Below are 23220 nucleotides of genomic sequence, written 5' to 3'. Positions count from 1 at the left end.
ACTGTTTAAAAGTGCTACACACTTTTGAACAACCAGATCTCATGAGAACTCACTGTTACAAGAACAGCAAGGGGAAAATCCGCCCCCATGATCTAATCACCTCCCAACAGGCCCCTCTTCCAGCAATGGGGATTATAATTTGACATGAGATTTGCGTGGAGATCCAAATCCAAACCGTATCAATCACTGTAGGATTGACACCTAGAAAATGACAAACACATCTGGCTCCATGGAAGAAGCCACCAGAGTCAGTTAAGTGCAAAAGTCGATAATATACTATATTTCACACAGTCACACATAACATCCTGACAAACTGTATTGGTCAGACTGTTTCAGTTGCAAGTGCCAAAACGTTCAAGATATTAGGATATCTGAGATAGTTCTTGGTAGATTCGAGCAGAGCTGGATCCAGGAGTTCAAATGAAATAGAGCCTGATCTCCCTCTTTATCTCTTGGCTCTGTTCATCTCTACTTGGCATTTTCTTCAGATGGTCTAAATGGCTGTGAGCCACCCAACCTGGACCCTAAGCTCACCATCTCTAAAGGATAAAGACCTTCTTTTTGTCCAGCACCTCTGTATCTAATCCCATGGAACCTTGTTTGGATCAATGTGCTTGGCCTCAACAATGGGATGTGGAGATGGTTTAGCCCCAGTCAAACCATATGCATCAGAGTCCCATAGGAAAGGGGGCACTGGGTCTCCCACAGTTTGCCTCTCAAGCCTCTGGCTCAGAAGCAAGTAGGAACATGTGGATCTCAGTACCTGCCACTCACATTGGAGGGGACTTGAGCCCAGACACAGTGCCTAACACAGTGGATCCTAGATAAAGTACAGCTGGAGCTAAACAATGTGGGGCCAAGTAGACACCTTGCTTTGAGTAGGCCCACCCAGACATGAATAATTCTTCACCTCACACCTACAGTCGTCCCCACCCTGCTATGCCTTCTGTATGCCTAAACTCCATTCCCTTCAGGCAGTCTAAAAAGGAATGGGTCAGCCGGGCATGGTGGCTCACGCCTGTAATCCCAGAACTTCGGGAGGCCAAAGACGGCGGATCACCTGATGTCAGGAGTTAGAGACCAGCCTGACCAACATGGAAAAACCCTGACTCTACTAAAAATACAAAAATTAGCCGGGCATGGTGGCACATGCGTGTGACCCCAGCTACTCGGGAAGCTGCAGCAGGAGAATCTCTTGAACCCGAGAGGCAGAGGTTGCGGTGAGCTGAGATCATGCCATTCATTGCACTCCAACCTGGGCAACAAGAGTGAAACTCCATCTCAAAAAAAAAAAAAAAAAGGAAAAAAAAAAAAAAAGGGAATGGATCCGGCAGGTCAGGGCATGGCCCACAGCTTGGACATCTGCATAAACTTGAGCGAGTTACCATCTAACTTCTCCTGTTTCCCTCATCAGTCAAACGATAATTCTAATAACTACCTTTTAAAAAGAGTCCTCCCTTCAGAATATATCTCTCTAGAAAGTACACAACTTGAGGGCAGGAAGTTCTGCCTGTTTTTCCACTGCTGCATCCCAGGGCCCTGAGTGGCACCCGGTACGCAGGAGCCCCCCTGTCCTACTTCTTGCTTGGGTGGATGAATGAATGAACCCCTCTTTAGCCCTCATCCTATGTCTGCCCCCCAATTCCCTCACCTCCCACTCCCTCTTCCACCTCTGCATATGGCTCCAGCCCCCTTCACTCCACTAAAGCTGTCCTGTCAGTGGTGTCCAGTGATCCTCTGTTGCTAATTCGGTGGGCACTTTTCTGTCCTTATTGGAATCTCCCTCTCTCTATCATTTAATGTGGCTGGCCATCCCTCTGTCCCAAACTCTCTTTATAGTGGCCTCTGGTGCATGCTCCTTTTCTGGCTTTCCTCCTTTCTGTCTCTGGCCACTCCTTCTTCATCTCCTTCAAGAACTTTTCTTCTTGCATCATCCCTAACCATGGCTATTCCATCTGCACACCATCCCTGAGTGCTCTTGTCAACTCTCTCAGCTTCAGCTGCCATCTGCATGCCAACAGACTCCCGAGTTGCCTTTTTCCTTCCCAGAGCACGAAGCTCTTATATCCAGTTATCTCCTCTATGTCTCTATTTTGTCTCCCATGGAAACCTCAGACTCTAAACATCCCAGACCAGGCTCAGCATCTTCCCAGACACCCTCACCTCCCTCCTTCCCCTCCTCCTCCTCCTCTGCTTCCTCCTGTGACCTCCATCTCTGCAGCAGGAACCACCAGTCATTCGGTTGCCTCAAAACAGAAATCTGGGAGTCATCTCCCCCTTCTCCATGTCCAAATGGTCTCCAAGTCTTGTCAATTGCCCCTTGTTAATGTTTCTCTGACCTGTATCTTTCTCTCCACCCACTGCCACCATCTTGGACAGCTCTGGTAAAGTCAAAGCATTCCCAAGAATTAAACTCTGTGCCTAAAGCTTAAAATAATCCCCAAATGACATAAAAAGAAGGAAATACTTAAAGAGATGAGAAACTCAGGTCCAGAAGGGCCTCCCAAAACATGGAAAGGAGGGGGCACTCCAAGGATTAAAAAAAAATGACACAGACCAGAATAAACTGAGGTTTGCAAAACTGCTGAGATCCAGGGAAAAGGACTTTTCTCCTTATGTTTGGAATGAGAAAGCTTGCAGGAGCAGTCTAGACCAAGTTGACGAAGCAAATGATGTCATGTTCATAGCTGAGAGAGAGAAAAACAAAGCTGGTACCTCCTGTGGTACATTCACCATCTCTTGAGAGTGAAGATTGTCCTCCTGGAGACAAGCAAAGAGAACATTGCTAGAAGAAAGCTGGTAAGGAGGCTGTCAATGAGCTCAGTGTTGTTTGAAATCTACCCAGGCCCCCATGGATGGAATTGCTGGCCTATCCCAAACTATACTTCACTCCCTTGTTCTTTTATACTTATCATGCCTACTCTATGCTGAGAATCAGAAAATCAATAGGACCCAGTCCCTGTCCTCAAGGAATTGGAGAGACAGTCGCATAAATATGCATAATGTGTTGTTGGGGGCCTGGTAGAAGGCTGTGCAGAGGGTATGAGGCTTAGAGGAAAGAACTTAATTCCACCTAGATGGAAAAGGCATTCTAGGAGAATTGAGGCTTGATTTAGAAAGACAAGTGCATGGCCTTCATTGGTGCTGGTGATTAAGAGCATGCCCAGGAAAGGAGAAAACTCAAGTAGGAAGAGGAAACCTGGCATCAGGGAAACTGCATGTGGTTGGGTGTGCCTGGAGATTTCAGAAATCCTAACAAACAAAAAAGACTAGAAGACAAGAGATGGAACAATTACCCCCGTGTATTAAAAAAAAAAAAAATAGTGGACATCATGAGAAACAGAAATCAAAATATAGTGAAACTCTTATGCCATTTTGGGAGTGCTTAAACAGTGGTCCATATTCATGGGGCTACCATAAGTTCCTTAGAAGTCAGTCAGGTTAGACAAGTGGTTGAGAGGAAAATGATCTGCCCCCAGGTGGGAGGCATTTGGACGTGTCTGGAGGAAATTTTATTTGTCATAACTTGGGGATGGTGAGGGTGTAGTACTGATATCTACCAGGTAGAAGCCAGGGATGCTGTAAACATTCACAGTACATAAGACAGCTTCCCATGACAAAGAATGGTACTGTCCCAAAATGTCAATACAGTCGATCCCACTTATCTGCTGGCGATACATTCCAAGACCCCCAGTAGATCCCTGAAACCACAGATAGTTCTGAATCATCCTGTTTATTCCTCTACATGCCTATGATAAAGTTTAATTTATAAATTAGGCACAGTGCCCTTGAACTTTGGGGCCACTATGAAGTAAAATAACAGTTACTTGAACATTCCGTGACAACGGATCCGGTAACTGAGATGGCTCCTACGTGGCTAACGGGTGGGTGGCGTATACAGCACGGACGTGCTGGACACAGCGATGATTCACGTCCCAGGCAGAATGGAGCTGGGTGGTACAAGATTTCATCATGCTACTCAGGATGGTGCGCACTTTAAAACGTCGGAATTGTTTATTTCTGGAATGTTTCATTTAATGTATTTGGACCGCAGTTGACCATGGGTAACCGAAACCACAGATAAGAAGGGACTACTGGAGTATCAAGATTGAGAAACATCGGACAAAACTAACTTCATTTCCTTTTTTGGAGATTTTACCAGACTAGAAACCAGAGGAAGCTGTGGTGACAATAGAGTTCAACATGTTTCAAAGCATGTTCTGAAGAATTATAATTACTCAGGATGCCAAAATATATTTTTGTCATATAGGTTTGGAAAACTCTGCATTAAAGTAAGCTTTTAGTGCAGAACTTCTTAGAGTCATAAATTTTGTCATATACATTGTGGGGGTACAAGAATATGGAAAAGTAAGCAGAAATTCCCAGATTTATCTGACTCCAGAAACCTTTGGCCATTTTCTGTTGAGATGGTTGTCCTTTTATTAATTTGTAAGAACATCTCGCATTTGAAGAACATTAATGCTTTGTCATACTTTGGAACTGTTTTCTCCTTTTGACAATGACCTGTTCACCTTATTATTCAGTTTTTAGCAATTTTTAAAGTTTTTTTTAAATACAGCCATATGTCTCCATCTTTGGAAGCAGAGTGTTATTATAGCAGCTAAGGGTGTTTATTTGAATCTAGGTCACACCACCTAATAGTTGTGAGACCTTAGATAAGTTGCCTCCCCCACTTTAGTTTCTTCTTACGTAAAATGAACGTAGTAATAGTATGAGCTTCATAAGCTGGTTGTGAGGATTAAGAGACATTATGTATGTCAAGCACGTAGCTCAGTGCCTGGAACAAGTGGGCACACCAGAAATATGACCTGTCATTATTAAGAATGTTCAGACCTGCTGTGGGGACCCAAAATCCAACCTAAGTCAGTAGGGGAGATACGACTAAATAGCATCATATGTCAGAGACTTTATTTCACTTGGCTACAAGTTTAGTATGACTCAGATGAGGACTGGGTTGCCAAAAGCTCTAATCAACAAATGCCAAATAAATAGATGAAAATAGGCTCAACTTTATTAGTCATCAGGGAAATGCAAATTAAAACCACAATGAGTTGCCACTTTATAGCCACGAGAATAGCCAAAATTAAAAAGATTAATAATGTTAAGTGTTGGTGAGAACATGGAACAATTGGAACACACACGCAGAAAGTATAAATTTTTTGTAAAAGCATAAATTTATACAACCACTTTGGAATATAGCTTTATATTGCCTATTAAGCTGATTACACAGGAGCTATATCAGGTATAGCCAACCTAAGTACATGCATGTGTGACTAAAGCACATGATTATACTAGCTTTGTTTATAATTGCTGAAAATTCATGTGTCCATTTAACAGAATAGATAAATCAATTGTGGTATATTCATATAAATGGAATATTTTCAGCAATAAAAATTAATGAACTACAACTACATATAGCAACTTGAATGAATCTCACAAACACACCATTTAGTGAAATAAGTCAGGAACAAAAGATTGCCTATTTCTATAGTTCCATTTATACAAAATTTAAAAACCAGGAAAACATAACTATAGCATTAATTCACATACATGTTTAGGTGATAAAACTTCTAAGAAAAGCAAGAGATTATCACCATAAAAGTCAGAACAGAAGTTATCTTTGGAGAGGAGGGAGGGGATAGTCATGGAGATGAGGCAGAAGTGGGCAAAGTTCTAGTTCTTGATTTAGGGGGTGGTTTTGTGGGTATTTGCTTTGTGATAGTTCATTGAATTGTTGTTTTTTGTTTTTGCCCTTCTTCATAGTTGTGCTATATTTCAAAATAAGATTTAAAAAACATAATTCACTCTTAGGATATATGAATGGAAAGATGATACCCAAAATGAAAATGAGAGCCCTGCACCTAGCTGGCCAGTCCACAGCCAGAAGATTGTGTTGTTTTGGGTTGCACCAATTTTGGGTATTTGAGAGGGATAGTGACAAATTAATGTATGGAAGAATGAACCAAGTAGTGAATGGATGAGGCATATACCCCAGAAGAACTAGAGATAGTGTGACCAACATCTTCAGAAACATGGAGGATTGTCATGGGAAGATAGATTAGACCGATTCTACATAACATCTAGTAGGCAGAGCTGGGACCCAATCAGTGATATCAGTCCTGTGGAAAGAGCAACTTTCTAACAATCAGAGGCAAATCTTACTGGACTGCCCCTTTAGGTAAGAGGTTCTCATCACTGGACAGCTGGAGCAAAGATGAGAGAGTTAGGAAACTTGTTGAGAGTTTCAAGAGATTAGGTATTATGTGAGGTTCTTAGCCTGAGATGTTTGCACCCTCTGAAATAGAGACAAGCTTGTATGTGTGTTTATGTGTGGATGTGACATGAACATTTTGGGGGAAAAGGGTCCATAACTTCCTTCAGCTTCTCATTAGTCGCCTACAACCAGCCCAATTAAGACACCATGGAGGTGACCCTTACATTATCCTCCAATGGTGAGATTCTGTGGTTTTAACCAATGTTATGAGAAGTCCATTGGAAGGAATTGCACAATATCATGTTGATGCAGAGCAGGCAGCCCCACAACTGGGACTTAGCCTGGGAAGGTTCTTGGCTTTGTTCAGGAAAGAATTCAAGAGCAAGAGAGCAAGCCAGTGGTAGAAGAAAACAGCTTTATTGAGTCAGCAGTGTTACAGCTCCGTGACTGCTCCTGCAGAGCAGGGCTACCCCACAGGCAGTGTGTTGAGAAAAGGAGCCCAGGGGCAGTGTTTCAGTCATATTTATACTCATTTTTAATTACATGCAAATTAAGAGGCAGGTTATTCAGAAAGTTCTAGAAAAGGGGTGGATCTGTCAATTCCATGGAAAGAGGCAGTAACTTCCAAGTTACTGGCAAGGGTAAACTGGCATGGCACTGGTGGACATGTCTTATGGAGAGGTGCTTTTGCCTCTTCCCTGGTTCAGCCAGTCATCAATCTGTTCTGGAGTAAAGACCTGCCTCCTACCTCAGTGTTTCCATCATAACAACCCTCTGAGGTGGATATTATTAGAACTTCTGTTTTACAGATCAGGAAACTGAGGCACAAGCAGTAAATGGAAGAGTGGGGCACAACCCTCAGGCAGTCTGGCTGAGCTCAGGGGAGTGACATGGTGCCAGGTATTCTAACACTCCGCCATGCAGGCACAGGGTTTGTTGTCCTTCAAAGAAGACCCTAGAATAATGAGTGACAGGTTGGGAAACCTCTGCAGACACCCCTGACTGTTCCGGGTGATGAGGGGGCCGCTTCTCCATGCGATGTTTCCAGCAGCACCGGCATCTTACACACCCTGACTTGGCCAGGTTTGCTGCTGTCATCAGCTCCAAGTGACCTGGACTCGAATCCCTTCTCTTAGGCTGACTCACTTAATGAGCTTTCCGGGCATGGTTGGCCTTTGGAGTGGGAGTCGGTGGCCCAATAACACAGTGATGAAGAGGGAGTATTAGAAAATGAGCAAATAGAGGAATGGATCCCAGGCGAACAGTTAAGAAATGAAAAGGTTCCCTGCAACTGGGAGACTGCCAGAGAGGAGAGTCTTTCTGTGTTTCACACATCAGCAGAAGTCCAGCCAAAAGTGAGCAGAGGAGAGGCACCCACCCACGAGGTGTTCGGGGGAGGGGAGTTCTGGGGCCCAGCCAAGCCACAGGGGACCCCCCACCCCAACACCCACTGCCCTCCCTCTCAATCCCACCTCCCTGCCTATGTCCTCTTTCACCCACCCGCCACTCCCTTTTGATGGCCACAGGCCTCCTTTATTCTCCACTTCTCTCTTTTTTTTTCTTTCTTTTTTTTTTTTTTGAGACAGAGTTTTGCTCTGTCACCTAGGCTGGAGTGCAGTGGTGCGATCTCAGCTCACTGCAACCTCTGCCTCCTGGGTTCAAGCAATACTCCTGCCTCAGCCTCCTGAGTAGCCGGGACTATAGACGCAGGCCACCATGCCCAGCTAATTTTTATATTTTTAGTAGAGATGGGGTTTCACCATGTTGGCCAGAATGGTCTTGATCTCCTGACCTCGTGATCCACCCGCCTCGGCTTCCTAAAGTGCTGGGATTACAGGCATGAGTCACCGCATCTGAACTAGTCTCTGCTTCTCATGAGCACAGTGGGCCCTCGAGAGGGAATACATCAGTCCCCTACACCTTAATGAAGACTTTAGGCGCTGTGCTCCCTTTAAACAGCCTCTGCAATGAAGTTGTCCTTTCCACAAGCGCAATACACACAGTCCATCCTCATCATTCACAGACTCCATGTTTGCCAATTCATCCACTTGTGAAAATTCCTTTGTAGCCCCAAAATGAAATCTCACAGCAGTTTTGTGGCCATTCATGGACCTGCTCAGAGTGGTGAAAAATTTGAGTCAAATAACACTGTCTCCTGGTTTCAGCTCTCAAACCGTAAGCAAGTGTCCTTGCGGTCTATTTGATGCTACATTTATGTATTTTTGTGCTTCTTGTTGATGATTTCACTGTTTTTCATTTTAAATGCCCTCGAAGTATAGTGCTGAAGTGATGTCTGGTCTTCCTAAGTGATATTCTGTATGGACAAAAATACATGTGTTAGATAAGTTTCATTCAGGCATGAGTTATAGTACCATTGGCATTGAGTTTAATGTCAATGAATCAACAATATATATTAAGATGTCTTTTAGCAGAAACACGTATAACCCAAGTTAATATATTCATCACTGGATGAAAATATTGTGACCAGAGGCTTAAAGGAACCTAACTCTGTATTTCTCCTAGGAGCAATGGGGTGTTCACCACAACTTTATAAGGCATAACTACCATTAATAATGAGAATCAACTGCATGTGTATATTTGCATGTGTATGCATGTGTGTGTGTATATATATATATATATAAGACACACATGCCCATTAATGAGAATCAACTGGGTGTGTATATTTGCATGTGTGTGTGTGTGTGTGTGTGTATATATATAAAAGACACACATGCCCATCTTGTAAAGAGTCCTTAAATTTGTTTCCTGCCTTTGAAAGCTAAAATGCCATGATTCTAGGCATAAGCAGAGCTAACTGAAACAGTCATCCTATGCTTCTGTGTAATCTGATGTTCACCTGTTGAAGGCAGGACGATCTGGATCACGAAGTCATTTTTTTACGAGGGTTTAAAGCTAAAATCTCTATGCAAGATCTTCCTCTGCCACCTCCTGCATCCACACACCATCCTTGGTTCACTGGAAAGAGCCCTGGCCTAGGTTTGGGAAATCTGGGTCATCCTGCCAGCCTCACACTCCCTAGGACCAGCAGTAACCACCCGTGCCAGTCACTTAAACCTATAAATGCAATTTCCCCTTATTTCATGATTTTCCTCACCCAATCACTTGGGACAGCTAGTGAGTAAAAGTGCGTTAGAAAGTCTAAAGCTTCATAGAAATAGGAGATGGGGAGATAAGCAAAAGAGAGTATGGGCTTTGGGCTTAGACTGATGCTGGTGAAAACCAACTGATGCTGGGGTTCTGAGCTTGGCTCTACCGTTTGCCAGCATTGTGACCTTGAGCAAATTTCTTTTTTTTTTTTTTTTTTTTTTTTTTGAGACGGAGTCTCACTCTGTCGCCGGGGCTGGAGTGCAGTGGCCGGATCTCAGCTCACTGCAAGCTCCGCCTCCCGGGTTCACGCCATTCTCCTGCCTCAGCCTCCCGAGTAGCTGGGACTACAGGCGCCCGCCACCTCGCCCGGCTAGTTTTTTTGTATTTTTTAGTAGAGACGGGGTTTCACAGTGTTCGCCAGGATGGTCTCGATCTCCTGACCTCGTGATCCGCCCGTCTCGGCCTCCCAAAGTGCTGGGATTACAGGCTTGGGCCACCGCGCCCGGCCTTGAGCAAATTTCTTAACTTCCCTGGGTCTCAGCTTCTCTGGGATAACTCAGAGCAGATTACATGGATGAATAAGGACAGAGAAGGAGGATATGAACAATTCCCAAGTGCCCGTGCACCACAGTGAGTGCCTTGTGCATCTCCTCTAACCTTCAGAGGCATGCCAGAGGTATTTCTGATCCCTGTTTTATAGAGGTACCAAGAGTCGTTCTGCCCAAGGTCACAAGTAAGTGTTGGAAGCAGAATTTGGACTGAGATGGGCAGCCCTTTTCTACTTGCTGCTGGGGACTCTCAAGAACACCCTGGTGGAATCATGTCTTCCCAGTGCAAGGCAAGGAGCCAACTTAATTGGAGAGTTTATTTATAAAGAATTTCACAAGGCCCCACCCGAGAAACATGTCAGTACCTTTGAGACCAGCACTGACCTTTTGCATATGAACTACTCTTGTGTTTTGGTCAACTGATCTCACATCAGGCCTGAGGCCAAGACCCAGAACATTCATTTCAAAAGAATGATTAAAAAACAAAAGAAGAAAGAAAGAATACCAACCCCCTGGCACTGTGTTTTTAAGACAGTCTGCACCATCTATAAGCCCCATTTTGTCAAGAGGGACACAGGCCCAGGAACAGACTCGTTTGGAAGAAATAAATTGCCTGTTCTTATGAACACTGATGCACAGGACCCCGCCATGAAAAACAAAGAATATCACTTTTTTTTTTTAACTGACAGACATTGAAAAGCATTAAGATTTCCTTTTTTCTTTTTTCTGTTTTCCTGGTGATGTCTGTTGAGCCATCCTGACATTGCATCTAACAAAGGCCAGAGAATTCTCCTCCTTAGGAGACCTTCAGGCAGAAGAGGGACACACACAACCAGTGGGGTGGGGAACATTATAATTTACCGTACTCCGATCACCAAAAGCTCCTTGCTTTTCCCCAGTATCAGACAGTCACATACAATTTACAAATTTATAAACTTTTGAGGCTCCCAGCAGTCCTTTGAGGTGGATGTTGCATCATGATGTAATCGTAATTGGTCGGTTTGCCCGATGCACAGCAAGTCAATAAGCCAAGGCAACAGGGATTGCAGCAAAGAAAGCGTTTAGTAATCATAGGGCAGCCAAACAGGGAAACAGGAGGAAACCTCAAATCCACCCCTCCTGGGAGTTTGAAGCCAGAGATTTCAAGGGGTTTGGAGTGGGCCAAGGTGTCGGGATTATTGATTGGTCAAAGAGTGCAGAGTAAAGCCATGGGACAGGGAAATGAAGAAACTGCATTCTCATGCTGATTCGATTCCGCTGTGGGTGTTTTCAAACTGGTTGGCATTAGCTGTTCTGCTGGAATTCAGGATCTGAAGAACATCTTAAGCAATTCTTAAACAAAAAGCCTTATAAGTCCATGGTCACTGATTGTAGCTATAGGAACAACAGGGATATAAATCAATTCGTAAACAAAAACCTATGATTCTAAGTTTAGAAATCCTACCTATAGGAACAATGAGGATGCAGATGGTCAGTATCTAGTGCTACCTGACTCTCAGTTACAAGGAAGTGGGCCAAAGTGCGGCCTGATTAGTGCTTAATAGACCTATGTTTCTGCACAGGACCCAGCATGTAATTCTTGTTAACCCTGTGAGGACAGTTTCAATAATACTCATTTTACAGATGAGATAAGCAGAGATCAAAGAGGAGAAATGATTTGCACAGGGTCGCATATCACATGCACACTGGTTATTTCCACTGGTTCTGGCATCCATGCCAGGGGAGGTAAGACTCCAGAGAGTTCCACCAGGCCTTTTGGAACACAGCCTGTGTGTCTACTGAGGGCTTCTCTAGCCAAAATGCTCAGGCACAGCCCGTTCTTATCATCATTAAGCATGAGAAGCATGATCCTAAAACCAGGGGAGGCCCCTGCCCTACTGAGGTCTGGGGCACAGGACAGCCTTCCAGCAAGCTTCCTGGAAGTGAAACCAGCCGCGTCTCTGGAATCTTGGAAATAGCTGTACTGGGGAGAAGCTGGCATCACTGCTGACAGGTGGCCATGGCAGGCTTGTTTTCCAGGAAGACCAGAGATGATGCAGACAATGGGTTTGTTACATTTTGGGGTGTGTGTCTGTGCCCATGTGTTTGGGGTAGGGGAAGCAGCTTTCTAAAATACAATACAAACATCTGCCTCTATTAAGCCTCCAGATCCATAGGACACTAGTAGCCGACCCTGATCTCTTGCTTGACTCTTGGTCTTCAGCCTCAAGAGACCTCCGTACCAATAGCTCCATCCTCCAGGGGTGAAGCTGGAAGACGAAGGAGGCACTGTGATGGGCCAGTGAATGCTTCTCAGTCTTGCTCACATCATGACACTCCTAGAAAAGAGTGGTAGTTATACAACTCAGCAGGTCGATGGAGGAGGCTGCTAACAGCTGAAGAGAAGGACCTAGAGGCCCCCGGCCGCTCCAACAGATAACTCCAATCAGCAGCCAAGGGCACCGATTCAGATGATCTGGACAATGGGCCCTGAAGTCAGACAGTCCTGAGCTCCTTGACAGCCTTGCTACTCAGTGTGCCCTATGGAGGTACTGGCAGCATCTGTATCACCTGGGAGCCCCTTAAAAATGCAGAATGTAGGCTGGGTACAGTGGCTCACACCTGTAATCCCAGAAGTTTTCAGGAGGCTGAAATGGGAGAATCACTTGAGTCCAGGAGTTCAAGACTAACCTAAGCAGCATGGTGAGACCCACCCCACCCCCAGCCCATCTCTACAAAAAATAAATAAATAATAAATAAATAAATATTAGCTGGTTGTGGTAGCATGTGCCTGTGGTCCCAGCTACTTGGGAGGCTGAGGTAGGGGGATCACTAGAGCCTGGGAAGTCGAGGCTGTAGTGAGCTGTGATCACACCACTGCACTCCAGCCTGGGCAACAGAGTGAGACCCAGTCTCAAAAAAAAAAAAAACAAAAAAAAAAACGGAGAAGGGAGAATGCAGACCTGTTTCCAGACCTGCCAAATCTGAATCTGCATTTTTAACAAAATGCCCAGGTGATTTGCAGGCTGTTCAGCATAACCACTGGTTTTGACCAAGGGATGCAAACTCAGATGCCCAAGGGACCAGGCATTACCATGAGTCAGAAGCCCAGGCTGGGAGTTTGAGGCCATCCTGCAAGGGAAGTCACAACTTAGCCCCAGCCAGGGAAGCCTGATTTCCAGATTCTTTTATAATAATCAATTCTCAGTCCGGGTGTGGTAGCTCACACCTGTAAGCCCAGCACTTCGGGAGACTGAGACAGGCAGATCAGGAGGTCAGGAGTTCGAGACCAGCCTGGCCAGCATGGTGAAAACCCATCTCTACTAAAAATATAAAAATTATCCAGGTTTGGTGGTGCACGCCTGTAGTCCCAGCTCCTTGGGAGGCTGAGACAGAAGAATCGCTTTGACCCAGGAGGCGGAGGTTGCAGTGAGCTGAGATCATGCCACTTCACTCCAGCCTGGTCCATAGAGTGAGACTCTGTCTCAAAAAAAAAAAAAAAAAAAAAGGAAAGAAAAAGAAAAAAGGAATCAATATTGGCAACTAATTTAAAAATCTTTTGAAACACTGTATACGTCAAATAAAACAGCCACCCACTTAGGGTATCTTAGGGTGCCAGTTTAGTGCCCCCAGCTTCAGACAAAAGACACTGAGTTTGGCCTTGCCCTCTCTGTACGGGGGACCATTGAGCTTAATGGTTAAGGCCACAGGATGTACAAAGGACCTAAGAGTTTAAATCTTACTCAGCCAATTCCTAATTATAGAACCTTGAGTGAGCACTTGACTTGCAATCTTTGTTTTTCTCACCTGTAAAATAGCCCCAATTGGCCAGGAGCAATGGCTCATGCCTATAATCCCAGCACTTTGGGATGCCAAGGCGGGCCAATCACCTGAGATCAGGAGTTCAAGACCAGCCTGGCCAACATGACGAAACCCGTCTCTGCTAAACACACAAAAATTAGCCGCCGGGCATGGTGGTGGGCACCTGTAGTCTCTGCTACTCATGAGGCTGAAGCACAAGAATTGCTTGAACCTGGGAGGCAGAGGTTGCAGTGAGCCGAGATTGTGCCACTGCACTCCAGCCTGGGTGGCAGAGCGAGATTCCGTCTCAAACAAAAATAAAATGGGCCCAATAAATATCCCTAGTAGAAAAGGGATTAACCTAAAGACTAATTGACATAACGTACTCTTAAAAAATTGTAGATACTTAAGAGATGTTGATTTGCTTCCTCTAGCAGCTGACTGTGCACATGGATCACCCGGGGATCTTGTTAAAATGCAGGCTCTCATTCACTCGATCTGCAGTCCCGCCAGCCTGGGGTTCTGAATTTCTAACAAGCTCCCAGGTGATATCAATGCTGCTAGACCATGATCTAGGCAAGGGTCATCCAACTTTTCTGCACAGAGCCAGATGGTACCTATTTGAGGCTTTGCAGGGCACATGGTCTCTGTTGAAGCTACTCGGTCTGCCCTTATAGTGGGAAAGCAACCACAGACAACATGTAAATGAATGAGCGGTACTATCTTCCACTGGAACTCGACTCATGGACACTGAAATTTGAATTTCCTATCATTTTCCCACTTCGTCTAATATTGTTCTTTGTTTGATTTTTTTTCCCAACTACAGTAGTTCCCTCTTATTGGCAAAGGATACATTCCAGGACTCCCGGTGGAAGCCTGAAACCAGGAACAGTACCAAACCCTACTTTTACTGGATTTTCCGATACATACACGTCTATGATATAGTTTAATTTATAAATTTAGGCACAGTAAGCGAGAAATAACAATAAATAATAAAATAGGACAATTATAGCAATCTACTATCACAGAAGTCAGGTGAATGTGGTCTCTCCCTCTCAATATGTCCTGTTGTATAGTACTCACCTATTTTGGGGCCATGGTTGACTGTAAGTAACTGAAACCACAGAAGGTGAAACCATGGATAAGGGGAGACTGTTGTGTTTAAAATTTTTTAAACTCTTCTTAACCCATGGGCTGTACAAAAATGGGTGGTAGGCTGGCTTTGGCCCTCAGGCCATAGTTTGACGACGCATGATCTAGGTCATCTTCAACTCTGAGCCTGGCCATCTCCCTCCCCAACCAGGCTGTAAGCTCTGCGGACGCACAAGCTATACCCACTGACCTCAGCTCCCCTCCCTGCCTAGGCCAGGGCCCTGGACAGCGGAAAGCCCTGTCTTCTGCCCTACACAATGAGCAGAAGCCTGGGAAGAGAAAGTGTTGCCTTTCAGAGCTGACACGTCTCTGGTGCCTCCCTTCCCCTCCATTCAATTTCACGCTGTAACTCTATAAACATGTGGTTTACATGATTCCAAAGAGTCAGTGACCCGGGAGCTCAATAACAACAGAAGGAGTTTTCATTTATTAAGGGAAAGAGCTAAGGAAAGGAACCAGCACTGATAAGCAGGATAATTAGACAGTTCTCCAAACAGTCCATCAAACCCTGTTGTTCCCATCACCTTCCCACCACCCCTTCCGGCCCCTGGCAGCAATTGACCCAAGCGGCTGGGGCAAGGACACCTTTGAGCTCTTAAGTTCTGGTCTTCAGAAGGGTTGGAGGAGGGGCAAGGGCTTTTGAGAATTTGAGATTAATGGCTTGCCATGATCTGAATGTTGGTGTCTTCCTAAACATATTAGTTTCATATGTTGGAACTTAATACCCAGTGTGATAGTATTAAGAGGTGGTTCCTCTGGGAAGTGATTAAGTCATGAGGACTCTGCCCATGTGAATGGGATTAGTGCCCTTATGAAGGAGGTGTGAGGGAGCTCCCTTGCCCCTTCTGCTGTGTGAGAACGCAGCAAAAGGCACTATCTATAAAGCCCTTATCAGACACTGATCTGCTGGCACCTAGATCTTGGACTTCCCAGTCTGCAGAGCTGTGAGTAATAAATTTCTGCTGTTTATGAATTATCCAGTCTAAGATATTTTATTATAGCAGCCCTGACAGACTAAGACATGGCTCTTACATTCATTCAACAAATACAGATGAATTTGGTGCCCAGCTGTTTGGAGTTAGGGAGTCAACGTTCATTGAATATATTGGCAAACATTTCATAGAACATCTGTTGTTATGTTTAATCAATGGGTTAAATGTTGGGATGACACACTCATGGTTAAGATTCAGAGATGAAAAAGACATAGCTCCTGTATAAAGGGAATTTACACATATAAAACATAGACACAGGCTAGACAACAGTCTAGTGCAGGGCTTGGCAAACTACTACCCACAGGCCAAATCTAGCCCCACAACCTGATTTTGTTAATAAAGTTTTATTATAACATGGCCCTGCTTATTTGTGTACATAATGTCTATGTCTACTTTCACACTACAAAATCAGAGTTGAATAGTTTTTATGTCCTACAAAACCTAAAATATTTACCACTGGACTCTTTACAGAAAACGTTTGCCAGTCTCTGTCCTAACACAATGCTTTTCCAAAAATGCATACAACAAACCCCAATGAGGAATGCATTTTGCTTTGCCACCTGATTGCTAGATACAGGATATTGACCAAGATAAGTTTTACAGAATAATACTTGCCCTTACTATGTTCAAGGCATTCTGATATCTTCAGTTCTAGTGTATTTTATTTTTTAAAATGTTGGTTGTGATCCATTAAGTTGATTTGATGACCAATTTCAAACTCACAGTTTGAAAAATATTGGCTTGACTAGGGTCAGTGGCTCATGCCTGTAATCCCAACACTTTGGGAGGCAGAGGCAGGTGGATAGCTTGAGTCCAGGAGTTCAAGACCAACCTGGGCCACATGGCAAAACCCCATCTTTACTAAAAATAGGAAAAAAAGAAAAAAACCTGTGAAGTTGAGTTGGGACGATCACCTGAATCTGGTAGATTGAGGCTGCAGGGAGCCATGATTATGCCACTGCACTCCAGCCTAGGCCCCAGAGTGAGAGCCTGTCAGAGAGAGAGAGAGAGAGAAAGAAAGAGAGAGAAAGAAAGAGAAAAAAGAAAGAAGAAAGGAAGGAAGGAAGGGAGGGAGGGAGGGAGGGAGGGAGGGAGGGAGGAAGGAGGAAGGAAGGAAGGAAGGAAGGAAGGAAGGAAGGAAGGAAGAAGGAAGGAAGGAAGGAAAGGAAAGGAAAGGAAGAAAAGAGAGAAAATACTGGCTTACTAGAAAGCAAATCATCTTCATTCATTCATGTATTCAAGAAGTATTTATAGCATGCCAGGCACTTTGTACCTGCCAGACACTATTCTAGGCACTGGAGATGCAATATCAAACACAATCAAGTCCCTGCCTCACGTAGCTTACATGCTATGGAGGGAAGCAGATGAATAAAAGAATAAACAAATAAATCTGCCATATGTCAGGAGACAAGAAGGGTTCTGAAAAAGAAAGATACCAAGTAAGAGGCAAAGTGTGATGAATATAATCAGAGAAGCCTTTGTGTGAGGTGCCATGTAAAGGAAGGAGAGAGTGAGCCATGTGGACATGTGGAGGAAGGGCATGACAGCAGAAGGAACAGCACAGACAAAGGCCCTGGGGCAGGGCCCACTCTATGTGGTCAAGGAAGAGGGAGGAGGCCAGTAGAGCAGGAGTGAGTGCTTGAGGTAAAATGTAGTAGGAAATAAGCTCCCAGAGTGGGGACAGGTGATGGAGGAAGATTATGTAGACAGCATACTGTGATCAAGGCAGAATGAGTAAACTCTAAAGCAGAAATATAAGCCAAGAGCTGAGAATCCAGTTACAGTCAGGACGGAGGACGAATCTCCATGATATTTTCATTTATCAAAAAAATATGTAAGCATGTGTAGACACTGTACTTAGAGAACCACAACAGTGTGAGGAGCCAAAGACGAATGCACATTGGGCCTCCCAAGAGGGTCCCTTTCTAGCAGGAATCTAGCCATGCAAGCAAATGATTACATTGTCATAGCAGGAACTGTCATGGGCAAGAGGAGCCCCTTCAAGGGGGTCCCAGGGAAGACTTCCATAAAGGTGGGAAATTTGAGCTGTGTCTCCGAAGATAAGGAGACATCGCAGGTAGAAAAAGCAGAGAAAACTGTCCAAGACAGCAGGACCTACACACAAAAGCATAAAGGCCCAAGCACGCTGCTTGGAATGGGGGGAGCAGCTATTCTTAACTCTGGCAGTGCATTCGAAGCACCCAGGAAGCTTGTAAATTACGCTTCTGCCCGGGGCCTAATCCCAGAGACTCTGATATGATTGGCTGGAGTAAGGCCCAGACACTGGCATTGTTGTATCCCCACTCATGTTAGTGTGAAGCCAGTGTGGACAAGCCCTGGGCTGGAGTGAGGCCAGGAAGAGAAGGTGAGACTGGGGCCAGACCATGAGAGTGTTTCATGCTGCACTCTAGAATACAGGCTTTATCTTCTTGGTGAGAGAGACCCACTGCTGGGTTTCAAGCAAAGAATAGGCACGGTCGGATTCATAAGGGAGAAAAAGGCGCCCTGGCAGTGGTGTGAAGAGAAGAGAGGGGTGGGGGTTGGAAAGGGGGGGATAAGGGCCCCGTTACGAAGAAACGGTGACAGTTCAGAGAAGAGACGATAAGGGTTTGTACCCAGGCAGGAAGCAAGGCTGTGAGGAATGAGATAAGGATGCAGTCAAGTGATATGAAAAACAGCAGACTTGAATGAATTTGGGAACCAACTGTGCCAGGCAGGAAAAGAACTCAAGACTATCATGATTCCATGACTGAAATGTACAATCAAGAAAAATTGGCTTGAAGGAAAAAGAGAATGGGTTCGGGTTTTAACGTTTTGAATTTGAAGTACCTTATGGAAAATAGTCACCATCAGAAACCATGTATTTATTGACCACACACTAGGTGCCAGGCCCTGTGCTTCGTATTTCATGTGCGTTTTCTCATTCAGTTGTCACAGCAGCTCTCTGGGGTAGGTAATCTGATTAAACCCATTTACAGAAGGGAAAACTGAAGCTCAGACAAGCGAAGCCAATGGGAGGAATGGTGAATTATATCCATTATGGTGTGCAGGGGATAGTCAGCACAGAGCTTGGCACATGATGAATGGCCAGAGAATGGCCATACTATTAATAGTTATTATCTCCTCCGCATGGTGGGAAGACTTCAAGCCAGGTCTGCAGGAGAGAGAACCAGGAATACTTGGGAGCCCTGTGGATGTGTGGGTGTCTCAGAGTGTGTCTATATGTCAGTAGACCCATACTCAGGCCGTTGCTTTGTTTTATTTCCGGCTTCCTAATGAGGGCATCTCAAATACTCTTGATATTAACCCCTCACCAGCCCTATCCCATGACTACTTGTCATTATTTTATTTTTTTTAAATTTATTCCCACAAAGTTAATCTCAATCTACTCACATTTGTTCTGTTCTGTGAGGGAAAGTGTGTTGTTGGCCATGAAACCAGAATAGGTTTTTTTTTTTTTTTCTTGTGGAAAGAAGGGGAACTTTATTTATTTTTTAATATAACTCCTCTAGCCTGGTCCCATGCCAAATAAACAAAGCTGCTATTCATTTCCGTATCTCCCCATCTCTACCGTGCCCAGAGTCATTTTAGCAGCAGTGCCTCTTGGGCTGCCTCTCCAAGAGCCTGAAACAGCAAAGAAGAATGTTCTAAAAGTGAGTGCTGTGAAAATAGAATCCTATTTAATGAGACCGCAGAGAGCAAGACCGTTGCTCTCTTGGTGAGTGCAGGAGCAAACATTATGTTTAAAGTTGTGGTCGGAAAATGCTGGATCCTCAAATGTGGCCTCAGCTAAAAGCATCAGCCAGTGCATCACAGGTCATGACTCAGGGGCAGGTAGCTGAGGCAGCTGCAAGGAGAACTTAGAACCAGGCTACCATTCTCCTGAAGACCCCCACCCCCATGCCTGAGGAACCCCCACCCACTCCCTCACCAGAACACATCTGTGGTGGTCCTTCTCTTCCTGCCACCGCATCTCAGTATCAAAGCTGACTCGACTTGTGTCGCATTCATGGACTCACAAGTATTGGGGTTAGAGAGGACTTCCAAAGATGTGGCATCCAACCTTCCACCCAATGCTTCCTCAACAGGGACGTGGCTTTGCTCTTTTGACTTTGAGCCCTTTGTCCAATGAACAGTGAAGACACTCAGTATGTTAAACAGATCCTAGTGGAACTGTTCTAGATGAAAAAAGAAAGGAGCTATAGAGACTCAGCCAGCCGGTCTCCCAGCGTGGCGCCATTCACTCCATAGAATCCAGTTTGAAAACTATCCTCTGAGGTCAAAAGAGGGCCCAGGTACCAGGGTCAATATCCCTTTATTCATTCAGTAATTGGTTCCCAAACATCTGCTAATGTGCAGGAAGCAAGGAATACATCTGCGAGTTTAAAAGACCAAGACCCTACTCTCGTGGAGCCTGTGTTTTGCTTATTATTTTGGAGGGTGTAGAAAACTATTAATACAAAATAATTTGAGACAGTGCTAAGTGCGAGGAAAAACACAAAACAGAGTAATACAATAGCATGCGACCGGGAGTAACAGAAGGGCTGCTTTAGATGGGATGATCCATCAGCTACTCAGATCATGAGAAGGGCTGCCTAGCTATGGGACTGGCTGCAGGGAGAGCTTTGCAGGCAGAGGGAGTACCAAGGGCAAAGGCCCTGAGGCAGCATTGGGCTTGGCGAGTTCTAGGAAGTAAAAGAGAGCGGGAGGGGGCAAGTGGTAGGAGATGAGGTCAGAGAAACCAGCAAGGCCAAACCACATTAGCCCTTGTAGGTGCACGTTATGAAACACTAGCAAGCATGGGTTGTGTTCAGGTGCTGTTGGCATCAAATGTGATGGTGATTTTTTTTTTTAAGAGATAGTCTCTCTCTGGTGCCCAGGCTGGAGTACAGTGGCATGATCATAGCTCACTGTAGCCTCAAACTCCTAGGCTCAAGCCATCCTCCCACCCAAGTAGCTGGGACTACTGGCGTGCACCACCAAACATGGCTACTTTTTTTATTTTGTTAGAGCCAGGGTCTCAGTATGTTGTCCAGGGTGATCTTACCCTCCTGGCCTCAAGCGATCCTCCTGCTCAGCCTCCCGAGTGGCTGGGATTGTGGGCGTGAGCCACTGTACCCGGCTTTTGATGGTGGTTTTGTTTCCTGCCAAAATAATGAAATTTGGACACTTTCACTTCTTTCCTCATCAAGGAAAGGGCCCTGAGAGGCAGATGAGAGTCCTAACTTAAAAAAATCCTGGCCGAGTGCGGTGGCTCATGCCTGTAACCCCAGCACTTTGGGGGGCCGAGGCGGGAGGATTGCCTGAGCTCAGGAGTTCGAGAGCAGCCTGGGCAACACGGTGAAACCCTGTCTCTACTAAAATACAAAAAAAAAACAAAAATGGCCGGGCGTGGCGGCAAGCGCTTGTAGTCCCAGCTACTTGGGAGGCTAAGGCAGGAGAATTGCTTGAACCCGGGAGGTGGAGGTTGCAGTGAGATCACACCACTGCACTCCAGCCTGGGCAACAGAGTGAGACTCTGTCTCCAAAAAAAAAAGAATCCCAGAATCCCTTCCTTTCCCCCTTCCCCTGTGAGTTTTCCTTTCCTTTTCCTTTCCAGTTGCACTACCAAAGCAGAGAGACTTCCCTCTCGGGGGCTTCTATGTCCTCTTTTGAAACATGAGTGAACTGGGCCACTCAAAACTCTCCTTTCACATGAAATCCTACAGGGAACTTGAATGGATAAAAGTAGCATTCGATTAGCTGTAATTTTATTCAATAACTTTTCATTTACAACATGTATGATAGAGTCCATCAAGACAACAATAAGGCCCTTTTGATGAACTCAGTCCTATGTTAGCCTCAGCACCCAACTTCCCTTTCTGTTTTGTGTCCTTGAATAGCATAGTGTTGACAAAATCACCGGTATTTTACTGGCTTTCTCTGCAATCTCCAAATAAACCAAGATGGAAGGAGAGGCCTTATCCTGAGGACAGCACCAAAAAGGTCACCCAGGCAGCTCATACATGTGCAACATTTGAGTGTCCTTTTTTGATGCTTTAAAGTCAAGCTTTTAAATATTTTATTTTAACAAAATGACAATCGAATCATTTGTGCAACACGTCATATCCTTACCTGGAATACTGAAAACAGTCATAAACTGTCTTCCAGCCAGTGGTGTGCTGGCAAACTGGCTCTCTGGGGAAAAGGGGAGCGGGAACCCTAATATGTAGTATTTGCCAGTTTCTGGGGTATAAATATTTCCACCACAAATGATTTCAAACTAACAATGATCTAATAACTGGCTGACAAGATGTCTACATATTTAACAATCACCTCTTATAGGCAAGTCTGAGCCAGCTCCAGGACACCATTGCTTCCAGCCCTTATCCATGGTTGGTGTTCTTGAGTAGAGCGCCCTTGAATGCTACCATCTGAAAACAAACACCCGCAGTCACAACACAAGGCCCTGAGACCTTTGGCTGGAGCCAAGGAGGGCCAGTGAGAGTGGGATGGGGAACAAAGGAGTGGAAGACACGAGCTGGAGTTGCTCAAGTCGTGGGGCTGGTTTGTTTTCAGCAGTGGCCAGAGAGCCAGATACAGTGGTTCTCATCTGTAATTCCAACACTTTGGGAGACTGAGGCAGGAGGATCGCTTGAGCCCAGGAGGTCGAGGCTGCAGTGAGCTATCATTGTACCATTGTACTCCAGCCTGGGTGACAAAGTGAGATGCTGTGCCAGAAAGAAAAAAGAGAGAGAGGAGAGGAGAAGAAAAGGAAAGAAAAAGGAGACAGAAAAAAGAAAGGAGAAAGGGAGGGAGGAAGGAAGGAAGAAAAGGAGGAAGGGAGGGAAGGAGAAAGAAGGAAGGAAGGGAGGAAAGGAAGGAGGGAAGGAGGGAAGGAAAGGCAGGAAGGAAGGGAGGGAGGGAAGGAGGGAGGAAGGAAGGAAAGGGGGAGGAAAGAAGGGAAAGGGGAAGGAAGGAAAGAGAAAGAGGGAAGGAAGAAGGGAGGGAAGGAAGGAAGGGGAGAAGGGAGGGAGAGAAGGAAGGAAGGAAAGAAGGGAAGGAGGAGGGAAGGAAGGAAGTGAAGGGAGTAAGGGAAGGAAGGAAGAAAAGAAGGGTGGGAAGGTGGAAGGGAAGGAAGGGAGGGAAGGAAGAAGGAAGGAAAGGGGGGAAGGAAGGGAGGGAAGGAAGGAAGTGAAGGGAGTAAGGGAAGGAAGGAAGGAAGGAAGGGAGCCAGAATATGACTCCAGGGGCAGAAATGGTAACATCTCTTTAAGCCAAGCTCTCCCAAACCTACCTGTACTTTATACACCTCAGATCACACCATAGCCTAACTTCCCCTTGAGAATCATCCTTCAAGACCCAACTGAAGTACCTTCCTACCTTAAAGCCTCCTCTGCTTGCCCAAGAATGATGCGATTCACAC

General features: G+C 45.2%; 1 protein-coding gene across 1 annotated transcript in view; it reads left to right on the top strand.

Annotated features, from left to right (window-relative positions):
• SYN3 (synapsin III) overlaps positions 1-23220 on the top strand; it is a 494630-nt gene that overhangs the window by 409799 nt on the left and 61611 nt on the right. The gene's annotated exons all lie outside the window — the stretch shown is intronic.

The sequence above is a fragment of the Trachypithecus francoisi genome, unplaced genomic scaffold, assembly GCF_009764315.1.
Source record: "Trachypithecus francoisi isolate TF-2019V2 unplaced genomic scaffold, Tfra_2.0 Lachesis_group14, whole genome shotgun sequence".
Lineage (NCBI taxonomy): Eukaryota > Metazoa > Chordata > Mammalia > Primates > Cercopithecidae > Trachypithecus > Trachypithecus francoisi.
This window is presented reverse-complemented; position numbering and strand designations above follow the sequence as displayed.